Below are 9,480 nucleotides of genomic sequence, written 5' to 3' on the forward strand. Positions count from 1 at the left end.
TTTTTTACATCTTTATTGGAGTATAATTTCTTTACAATGGTGTGTTAGTTTCTGCTTTATAACAAAGTGAATCAGTTATACATATACTGTATGAGCATTCTAATGAGATTTTTTTCTCCACTTGCAGAAATCATAGAAGATTAATAATAGCAATAAAGCAGAACAATTATCCAGGATACAAACACCAAATAATATTACACATTATTTAGTGAATGAAAAACAAAAGTCGAATAATTAAAATATAGTAGATTTGTTGACCAAAATAGTTTTGAACATTGTAAGAAATGTTAAATGTTACACAGTTAAATAACTAAGGCACATCTCTTTTTTTTTTTTTTTTTTTTTTTTTTTTTGTGGTACACGGGCCTCTCACTGTGTGTGTCTCCCATTGGGGAGCACAAGCTCCGGACGGGGAGGCTCAGCGGCCATGGCTCAAGGGCCCAGCCGCTCCGCGGCATGTGGGATCTTCCCGGACCAGGGCACGAACCCATGTCCCGTGCATCGGCAGGCGGACTCTCAATCACTGCAACACCAGGGAAGCCCGGCACATCTCTTGATGTAAGCCATGTGAAACAGTTATTTTTAGATTTTTTAATTTTCAAAATGCAAATATATATATATGAAAACATTAAAGAAATTTTTTCCACAGTAAATTTTATAGCCGGAGGAGGATTTTTAGTAGATTTTTAGTAGACCGCCAACAAGAAAACACTGAAGCTAGGCCATAATAACAATTTGAGGGGGCAGGGTTACAACAATGACAAAAAATTTATGACAAACTTAATGGATTTCAACATAAGATACCCCAAAATTTCTAAGGCTGCCCATTATTTAAACCTAGTAGAAAGTAATATAGCAAAAAATTCTTTTGACATTGCCAAATCCTGTTATATAATCCAAGAACTGTTTGAATTCAGTGAAACATTGGAGAGTATTGAAAACAGAGTAGTCAAACATAAATTTGAGACAACTGTCAAATAAATGATGGAAAAGTCAATTGAAAACAGTGTGACTGGAAAAACTCAATTAGAGGCAGTATGGAAAAGTCTTTTAGAAATCATTGATATTAGTAAAGATGTAGATTCTAAAACACAAGCCAAAGCTATGCTTTTGAAAAAATATTTTTAAAAATACATTTGTTCAACACTAATTTGGCATAAAATTTATGACAACATATGACAAATTTATGACAACATAAATATGAAAAAAGCAAAAATCAAAAGTTAATGTATAGGAACTTCTCTGGTGGCGCAATGGTTAAGAATCTGCCTGCCATATATGTGGAACCTAGAAAAATGGTACAGATGAACCGGTTTTTCAGGGCAGAAATTGATGTACAGAACAAATGTATGGACACCAAGTGGGGAAAGCGGCAAGGGGTGGTGGTGGTGGTGTGATGAATTGGGAGATTGGGATTGACATGTATACACTAATATGTATAAAATAGATAACTAATTAGAACCTGCTGTATAAAAAATAAATAAAATTCAAAACAAAAAAGAAAAGAATCTGCCTGCCAATGCAGGGGACACGGGTTCAAACCCTGATCCAGGAAGATCCCATATGCCACGGAGCAACTAAGTCCGTGTGCTATAACTACTGAGCCTGCGCTCTAGAGCCCGCGAGCCACAACTACTGAGCCCACGCACCACAACTACTGAAGCCCATGCACCTAGAGCCCGTGCTCTGCAACAAGAGAAGCCACAGCAATGAGAAGCCCACCCACCACAAGGAAGAGGAGTCCCCACTCGCTGCAACTAGAGAAAGCCCGTGCACAGCAATAAAGACCCAACGCAGCCAAAAAAAAAGGTAATGTACACAATATATTTGAAAACATTACAGGAGATTAAGAAGCACTTTGAGGGACTTTCCTGGTACTCCAGTGGTAAAGAATCTGCCTTCCAATGCAGGGGACGCGGCTTTGATCCCTGGTCGGGAAACTAAGATCCCACATGCCACAGGGCAACAAAGACCATGTCCCACAACTACGGAGCCCACGCGCCTCAACGAGAGAGACTGCGTGCCACAAACTGCAGAGCCCACGCACTCTGGAGCCCGTGTGGCACAGCTAGAGAGAAGCCCTCGTGCCGCAACGAAAGATCCTGCGTGCCACAACGAAGACCTGATGCAGCCAAAAATTTTAAATAAATAAAATATAAAAAAAAAGAAGCACTTTGAAAAAACACAGAGTTTTACCCGGTTCATAAAACAGTTAATGAAATATATATTATTGATGCCAAACAAATTGTAGCCTCTTGACATTGATGCCACCTTCTCCAAAATAGAAAATATTAGAAAAAGGAAAGCGAAGACTCATCTTAACTGTGAACCCCAGGACCAGCCCTTTTACAATACAAAGGTCAACATCAAAATCAAAAATTTTTTTCTATATTGGAAACAGCAATAGCTCTTTAAAAGGTGCAGTATTCTAGATGACATGTGTAATTTGAAAACAATTATGATAAATATGAACTTCTACAACCATTAAAAATACATAATTGAGGGAACTCCCTGGCAGTCCAGCAGTTAGGACTCTGCAATTCCACCGCTGGGGGCATGGGTTCTATCTCTGGTCAGGGAACTAAGATCCCACAAGCCTTTGTGGCATGGCAAAAAAAAAAAAACCATGATAGAAATGGAGGAACATGGTAGGAAATATGATAACGATGAGACATTGATGTCAGAAAAATCTAGTTGACTCATGTGAAATGCATCGATAATATATTAGACACATTTTACTAAAACCATTGTAGCTCTCAGGATACAATAACCTTGGCAGTATCAGTCACCAGTGGAAAATGTAGATTCTCACATTTAAAATTATTTTAAAACTACTTAACACCCATGATATCACAAGAAGGACTGTCAAATCTAGTGACCATTTCTATGGAAAATAAGATATTGGAACAAGCAAGCATTGACATTGCCACAGAAACTTTTGCTTTCATGAAAATTACTTTACAACTGAAACTATCTTACAACAAATTGTTATATCCCAAAAGTTTTGCGTTCCTAATGTTTGTGACTAAAAACACTAATTTTCTACTATTTTGTATTCGATAATTTTGTGTATATAATTTATGGAGAATAAACTTTTGTTTGCTTTGTTATTACTGAGAAGTACATAATCTACTAACTTGAAAAGACTTTTCTTGAGAAAGGGGCACTTCTTTGTTATTCCCACAAAGGTACCACGGGAGACAGCAGAAACCCTGCACTTTCTCATGATTTGTTATAAAGCGACTGGGGCAGAGGCCAGCCAGTGAGGCATCCAGGTCTCTTCTAGGACCATGTTGCCTCACACACATTAACTGCCAGAATATTGTCCAAGGGCCTTACACAGGCATGTGAAGCCTGTCACCATCTGGCTGCCCACACCTCCAGCCTTGTCACTTAGTAGCTCCTATTATACCTGATGCTACCACCAAATTGCTCTTCTTAGTTTCCCCAGACCCTGTGTCCATCCTTGCCTGTATATAGGCCCCTGAACACCTTCCCTTTCTCCTATTCTTCCATCAGGACTAAACTGAGCTGTCCTCTCCTCCAGGAAGTCTTCCTTCTCCACTCCCCACCCCTCAAGGTTACCAGGCTGGGTGACTCTCCCACACAACATCTCAGACCGTAGCACTTGTCACACAAAGCTGAAATCTTCTGTAACTTTGTCTGGCTTCCCCACTAGACTGAGACCCTTCCCAAAAGGAGGCATTGACTCACCAATCATTGCACACTGCTGTAAACCCAGCCATAGCACCTAACTGATGCTCGAGAAATGTTTGGACAAACATGCATGCAAATGGCCAGATGCATACATCTTTAAATAAGTTCCATCTCACTAATAATTAAAGAAAGTTAAAGCAACAATTTAAAACCATTTAAAAAAAAAAAAAAAAGGATGAGGGACTTCCCTGGCAGTCCAGTGGTTAAGAATTTGCCTTCCAATGCAGAGGGTGTGGGTCCCCTGGTCGGGGAGCTAAGATCCCACATGCCTCCGACCAAAGAATCAAAACATAAAACAGAAGCAATATTGTAACAAATTCAACAAAGACTTTTAAAAAAATGGTCCACAACAAAAAATCTTTAAAAAAATAAAAAAGGGTGAAAATGCTCAGCCTTGGCAAGTGTTCTGTCAGGCAGGCAAGTTGTTGCAATCTTTGTGAAGAACAATTTGGTGGTATGCATCAAAAAGCCCTGAAAATGTCCATACTTCTCTGACCCAGCAACTCCACTTAGAGGAATTTATCCTGAGGAAATTGCCAAGGATGTGTGCAGAGATTCGGACGTTAAGACAGGTGACTGCCAAGTCATTTACAAGAGCAGCAGTGAAGAAACATCCTCGGGATGAAGAAACAACCTTGGGATGGTGGATTGTGGTGTCAGTTGTGGGATATCCATAAAGTGGAATAAGATTTAACCATTAAAGTGATCTGTGGAAACAAATTTATTGATAGGGAAAGATGCTCACATCATACTGTCCAGTCAACAAAAGGCAGATAACACAATAGAATGTCAAATATTCTCCATTAAAATGAATAAACTGCATGTGTACGTGTCTGCATGCATGCACTGTGTATTCTTTATTTCCCCACCTAGCAATATATTATGGCCATCTTTCCACGTCCACATATTGGCAATGATCATTTTCTCTGGGTGGTGAGATCCCTCATGACTTTCATAGTCTCCTTTCTTACTCCTCTGTGTTTTCTAATTTTTCTTCAGTGAGCGTACATTGTACTGAAAGTGGGGAGGAGAGGAGAGAAAAGATAGAAGGGGAGAGAGCTGCTCCCACTCTCCGGTGCATCAGGCCCTCATGAGGTTAACGATGAAAGGAGAGAATTGGAATTAGGAGAGTGAGGGGGAGGAGGTGGGTTGAGAACTCTGAGACCTCCAGTACCGCGATAACAGAAGCTTTGGAAAGTGAAGCTAGTTCTTTCAAAGTGTGCAGAAGCAAATGGAATTGCCAAAAGGCAGCCTGGGCATAACTGAAGCTGCCTGTGAACCCAGCAGCTGGAGGAGAAAAAAAAAAATTCTCCTGACAGTAAAACTTCTTTTCACAACCCCTAATTTTCCCCTTCTATTTACAGAGCATCTCTCCTTGCATCTAACAGAGATCTAATTTATCTTGCCACTCTGACCTCTTTCTAGTAACGTCTGCTACTTCTAATGTAGGTCAGTGAAGCAGTTTGCAGTGAACCTGTTTTTTCTGCCAGGAATCTATTTTGATATGTGATGAGCAAGGGTTAGACCATCTCCATTTTCCTGGGATCTATTTTAAAACACATTTCAGTAAATGTCATCTCAATCTAGTGCACCCAGCGCCTACGCCTCACTGGAGTCACTTTATATTTAGCTCATTTTGAAATTCAAAGCCGTATGCAGAGGAGGAGCCGCTGTGAAAGAGCCAGGGAGGGAGCCAGGGAGAGCACCGTGGGTGGCTTGGGAAGAATCTTCTGCCAGAGCGAGGACTCAGGTTCCAGTCCCAGATCCTCCCGGCCTCCACCCTCCATCACCCTCCAGACATTCCTGCCAGATTTACTGGCTCTCACTGTTGTGGCCTCTCCCGTTGCGGAGCACAGGCTCCGGACGCGCAGGCTCAGCGGCCATGGCTCACGGGCCCAGCCGCTCCGCGGCATGTGGGATCCTCCCGGACCGGGGCACGCCTGGCTCTTTTTTTATTTGTGCAGCTTGGAGGAAGGACTAGCTGCATCACCCGACGTGTTGTTGGGGACGGGGTGTCAGCATCCTACCAGGCCCCTCTGAAGGCCCTGGAGCACCTGCAGCATCACCCTCATGGCCAATGTCCGCTCTCCATCACCCTTCTCACTGCCTCCCTCATCTTCATCCCCCACCCAGCACACCCAAGGGCGTACTGCCAAGCTTACAGCCAAGACTGCTCTGTCAGGATTTCAAGATGCATCCAAATGGAGACATCACTGAGCCCTTAGGAAGAGGTGTTTGGCTGTCGCCCCATCATTCTGTGGACCACTGAAGGGGCATGTGTGTGCCCCACTCCTTTCTTCTCTGTCTTTGAGGACGCAGAGCCCTTCCAGCAGCTTTAGGAGCAGGCGAGAGGGCCCGAGAATGGCAAGTCAGCAAAGGGCCAACCCCTCACCACGTCCTATTTATTCGGCATTTATTGAGTGTCTACTGTGTGCTCCCTGCCTTAAAAGGCTCTTGACCCAGTTTAAAGCACACATCAATTTCCGTCTGCAGTTTCTGAACGTGCAAAACTGTTCCCTGGGGTAATGACGTGCCCTTATAGCCTTGCTAAGATTAAGCTTTGTCATTTTTGCCTTTGTTTTTTCAGATGCTTTTTCCCTGTCTCTGAAGGTTGTGGTCTTTTGGGGTGTACAAATAACAAGCTTCAGCAAAGCTGAAAAACATCTTTTCTTGTTCTTCCCATCAAAGCTGCTGCCTTACAAGTTTAGGTTACCCACCTGTGGTCTTTTCTTACAGATTCTCACAGAAAAACTTAATTTGAAGGTAACAGAATGCCTTGACCATCGCCATTGTCAACACGCTGAAAAGATCTTTTAAAAAGCTAGTTTGTGGTTTGTTTTCCAGAAGTAACTTAACAGGGCTTTTGCTCATATAAAACGTTTCCCTCATTTTATTTACAGCCACACAATGTCAGGCAAGGGTCCCTGACTAGTTAGCAGTCATGGAATGCGTTGAATAATAGTCACTTGTTGCTAATAATCACATTAAAAAAAGAAATAGGTTTTACTACTTCGAAAAGATACATGCACCCCAATGTTCACAGCAGCATTATTTACAATTGCCAGGAGAGGGAAGCAACTTAAGTGTCCATCAGCAGATGAATGGGTAAAGAAGATGTGATACACAGACACACACACAGACACACACACACACACACACACACACATATACATACAATGGAATACTACTTGGCCATAAAAAAGAACAAAATTTTGCCATTTGTAGCAGCCTGGCTGGACTTGGAGACCATTATGCTAAGTGAAATAAGTCAGACAGAGAAAGACAAATACCGTATGTTAACACTTATATGTGGAATCTAAAAAATTCAACAAACCAGTGAATATAACAAAAAAGTAGACTCACAGATATAGAGAACAAACCAGTGGTTACCAGTGGGGAGAGAGTGGGGGAGGGGCAGGATAGGGTAGGGGAGTGGGAGGCACAAACTATTGGGTGTAAGACGGGCTCAAGGATATTGTACAACACGGGGATTAGAGCCAATATTTTGTAATAACTGTAAATGGAAAGTAACCTTTAAAAACTGTATAAAAATTTTTTTTAATAAATTTAAAAAAAGAAAGAAGTAGGTTTGGAAATCCTTACTAGCTGTTCTTTCTGTCCCTTTTCCCCACCCCACCTTGGAACTCCAGAGCCAAGTTTCTAAGGGGTTTAGATGAAGGATTTATTCCCTGGCCCATTTTTTTCAAACATCAAGGTCTCAAAGACTATCATTGAATTAATTTAGGGCTCTGCCAAGTTAGAGAGAGAAAAATTATATTCACCCTGAAATCCATTTAGAAGAACTAACTACTTCAGGACACTTCAATTTACCCTTCAGAGACTGGGAACAAGAAATGGCAAGTCGTTTGGAAAATTAGCCTTCCTAGGCCTTCTTAGCAGCAAGCAGAGGGCATTGAATAAAAAGGTTTAAGGCCTGAGTTGGGGGGCGGGGGTGGCCTTAGGGAGCTTAACTGCCTGTGGATGCATCAGAGCTGCAGCTGGAGGAGCCCCCAGGCTGGACTTTATTTGCTCTTTCCATTCAGCTCTGACAAGGAGAGAGGCTGCTGTCAGAGGCCTAAAGAGAGCATTCCTCAGGGCGTCCCAGCTTTCATGCCGCTCTCATAAAACGGCTTTTCAGGGAGGATTAGTAAGCAGGTTTTGAAGAGATTGGCATTCCTCTCCGATCTGCTAAACAGATAATGAGGATTTCTAGTCATTAGAGCAATGATACCAGAGCAAAATTCCCATGACACGCACCAGCATGAAACCCCTCTGGAAAGTACCTGCCGTGTGGGCGGGCATCAAAAGCCCGCTGATCCTTGAAAGCGAACTTGAGGTTTCCTGCCCACCCACACAACGTGGATTCCCTTGTCTGGAATTTAGTTTTCAGCATATTCAACACAAATTTGGACATGAGGAAGTAAGAGGCTCTCACAGTGTTGAAAAGAAAGCTTACATAGAAAAAAGTCCTCTAATTTCAGGTGTGAACCATTAGTGATGAAGTGACAAGGGCAGCATAATTCGGTGTCCCCAGCTGTCACAACTGGGATCACAGCTGTGAAGGCCCTCTTTGTTTTACAGAGGCGAAAGCTACCTGTCCTAAGCCACTTAGTAAGTTAGGGGCCACGCCAGGACTAGGATGCACCCAGGTGTTCTGAGACCCAGCCTTATGCTCGTGCACAAGGGGTTACTGAGCCCCTTCCATGTTCAGGCAGGACCCACAGAAGAATGGGGGAACCCCTGTAGTCTCATTTCAAATGATGTAAAAATGAAGCCTGTGCTACTGGTCGGGGTGTGGGTGGGGGGGAACTTGCCCTTGAGCCAAACACACCAGGTTTCAAGTTCTGACTCTGCACCTCCTACTAGGTGGGTAATCTTGGGCAACTTACAGGAGCCCTCTGATCCTCAGTTCATTTATCTGAAAAAGTAAATATGCCCACCACACAGAGCTGTCATGAAAATAAATGTAAAGGAGATTAACATCTGTGAAGTTGGTAGCCCTGGTGCTTAATAAAAGTTGGTCCCCCTCCTATCTGTTGCCACCTGAATTCCTTTATCCTAGAACAAAGGGTGTGGTTACAGACTACATGCATGAACAAAGCATTGCTAAAGTGTAATCAGTGACTTAACAAATAAAAAATACACAGGAGATCCTACTCTGGCCAATCAGAGTCTGAGGGCTTTAGATGTCCAGGACGAAGGGCATCTCTAGTCTGATTAGAGAGTTGAGGAGAACAGGAAAAGGTGGGAGAAATGAGGCCAGGGCAGGATAGACCAGAGATGTCCAATAGAAATATAATGCAAGCCACATGTGTGATTCCAAAAGTTCTAGTAGCCACATTAAAGAAAGTAAGAAGAAACAGATAGCATTCATCTTAATAATATATTTTTGAACCCAATATATCCAAAATATAATCATTTCAACTTGTACTCATAAAAATTATGAATGAGATATTTTATGGGGTTTTTCTTTTTACTAAGTCTTCAAAATCAGTAAGCACATTACACCTATAGCACATCTCAATTCAGACTAGCCGCCTTTCAAGAGCTCACCATATTGGACCACGCAGGTGTAGACAAATCCCCATGTGCCAGCCACTGTGCTGGGTTAAGAAGTCTAGGACTGGAGCATGGTTCCTGCCCTCAAGGGTCTCGCTGTCTAGTTTAGGATCTAGGACAAATGGGGGAAATTTGTACTCAGAAATATACATTTGGGGCTTCCCTGGTGGCGCAGTGGTTGAAGGTCCGCCTGCCAATGCAGGG

At 42.5% G+C, this 9,480-nt stretch overlaps 1 protein-coding gene across 1 annotated transcript in view; it reads right to left on the reverse strand.

Annotated features, from left to right (window-relative positions):
• The window catches only part of LOC112403559 (uncharacterized), a 26,949-nt gene that overhangs the window by 16,873 nt on the left and 596 nt on the right, over nucleotides 1–9,480 (reverse strand). The gene's annotated exons all lie outside the window — the stretch shown is intronic.

Source organism: Neophocaena asiaeorientalis, unplaced genomic scaffold (genome assembly GCF_003031525.2).
Source record: "Neophocaena asiaeorientalis asiaeorientalis breed wild unplaced genomic scaffold, Neophocaena_asiaeorientalis_V1.1 scaffold67, whole genome shotgun sequence".
Classification (NCBI taxonomy): Eukaryota; Metazoa; Chordata; class Mammalia; order Artiodactyla; family Phocoenidae; genus Neophocaena; species Neophocaena asiaeorientalis.